This window comes from Phalaenopsis equestris, unplaced genomic scaffold, assembly GCF_001263595.1.
Source record: "Phalaenopsis equestris unplaced genomic scaffold, ASM126359v1 Scaffold232805, whole genome shotgun sequence".
NCBI classification, from domain to species: domain Eukaryota; kingdom Viridiplantae; phylum Streptophyta; class Magnoliopsida; order Asparagales; family Orchidaceae; genus Phalaenopsis; species Phalaenopsis equestris.
In genome coordinates, this window is record NW_018250766.1 from 182544 (window position 1) to 185125 (window position 2582).

The following is a 2582-nucleotide window of genomic DNA, read 5'->3' on the forward strand; positions in this document are numbered from 1 at the left end:
TTTTTTGATAGATTTGGGTTAACAATCCCAACCCGTTCTAAAAAATAAAGAAAATTAATTTTAGGTAACATAAACATTTAAATGACTTAATTTTTAATCTCCACTAAAATTTAAAGTCTATAGAATCCCCATAAAAATTTCAAAATATTTGGAGTTCATTTGGTAACTTAAATTGATTTTTCAATTTAAATGACATTTTTGGCACTAAAATAATTCTTAATAATTAAAATTTAACTTGAAAAATTATAAAACTTGGTTTTTGGAGCTCTCTGTGATCAGAGGGATTTTATAAAAATAAATTTAGGATAAAAATAAAATAAAAACTTGATTTTTAGCCTATTTTTAAATATTTAAATAATTAAAAAAATGATAAAAATCATAAAAATAATTAAATTCATGAAATGTTCTAAATTGCTTCCTAAGCACTTGGGAAGAATTGTGTTATTTTTCCTGATTTTCTAAATAAAGATATTTAATTTTGAAGCTTAAAATAATTTTTAAAGGCTAAAAATGGTTTTTTTACTAAAATAATTCCAATAATTCAAAGAAAATTCAAAAAAATGTGAAATTTATTTCTCTGTGTCCCTTGACATTAGAGAAATTTAATAAAAATATAAAACTTAATTTTTATCATTTAAAATATTTTATAGTTAATAAACACCCCAAAATTAAAACTAATTTTTAAAATTCAAATAAAACTCAAAAAAACATGCAATTTGGTCCAAAGTCTTCTCTGGTGTAATCCTACCTCCACTAAAAATTTCAAAGGATTAGCCATTACCTTGATCAAGTTGGGAATTTTCCTTAGAAAATCCTATTTTTGCATGAAAATAATTATGTAATTTATATTAAATTTTGAAAAATCACATATTCTCCTTTAATGTCTTAATTGACCCATTAATGAGGTAAGATAAAAATTTCAAAGTTATTTGGATTAAATTTGATAAATTATGAAGTGTTAGAGCCTTAGGGGAAATATGTAATTTTGGAAATTTAGCCTTAATTAACATTTAGGCTTAATTTAAAGAGGGAAATGGGTAACCTTCGATTTTAATTTGGATGTTTGAAACATAAAGGGTTAATTGGTAGAAACCAACCTCACTTCCCTAATTGAAAAGATAACTTAGAAAATTTCTAAATTATTAAAATTTGGAAGTTTATTAAAATAAAATGAACCTAGGACTTAGGGGCATGACTTTTGAAGTCAATAATTAATTATATTTAATACCCCTATTTAGATTTTCAAATAAAATTGAAATCATGAATTATAACCACCTAAAGCTTAACATTTTCAAAACTAACTAGGACACTCACTTAGGTCTTAAGGGCTTGGTTGTGACTTAGGCTAAATCAAGTTTCATTTAAATGAGGATGACAAAAACAAACTCAATTAAAATTAAAACATCTTCCAAACATTACAAGCCCATTTAGGACTAAGATTTGGCGAAGTGTTCCAATAACACTAAATTGCCTCTTTAAGAGTCTTCACCCACATAATTTTCAAAATTAAATTACAGATGATAATTACCTTACTCTTAGTGATAATTGATACATCAATGTTCATTGAGCCTTAGGGTGTTTACAGGATGAATTACCAAGAAATATAATAAGTTTAAAAGAACTCGGGATTTTCCACTAGGCAGTGAGAGAGTAGCACGGACCTGCTCCTTTCTCTAGATCTGTTGGATACCTCGGAGATCTACTAAACTTAATATGTTTTTCTTAACAACATCATCCTTAATTAAACTTCTAACGACCAATAAAGATATGACCTGGGGTTAGGTAGGTCGTTAAAATTTTACTTACCTATTTCATATAAAATGCCTTAACATGCCTTTTGAGTTTCAGATGGTGGAACGAGAAGTCTCGCTAGGTAGCTTTTATAGTTTTCAGTGTTGTCTTAATTATTCTTTCATACTGTACTTTTATACCTACAAATTTGCATGCTAAATAATGACGCCACCCTGTATGAAAACTAAAACTATTAGGATAGCCAGAAAACCAAAACCAAAACTAAAACTAAATCAACCAAGATAAAATTCACCCCAACAACATTTAAAATATAAAACAACTCAAAATTTAATCACAAACATTGCACAAAACTACAACTTCAACTAAATTAAGATGTCTCTATCGGATGATCAGGAATTCCTTGGAGGAGGTAACCTATTGTTGCTCACGAGGCTTCCCATAAAATTATGGAACTCATTAAGTTGATTATAGTAAATTTATTTGGACTAAGTGAATCCAATAGTAAATAGTGGTGCCAGAACGAGGGAACCGTAGGATCCTAACTAGTGTAGCTCCAATCAACTTTAACATGCCCCCAAAAAATTTAAAGAACTTCAACCATAGGGCCACCTTATTTAACATCATAACTTGACACAGTAGAGAGCTCAAACTCATCGCGGCAGGGAGCTTGGAGCTAGTATGGTGGGCAGCACGGATGTCTTCCCAAACTAAACCAATCTTCCCTCCTTAGATATAAACAACAAAGCCATAAGATTTTGAGGTTGCTTGCTTATGCAACATAGATTATCACCTTATCTTTAGGCCTTTGTATGGCCCTACTATACAATATA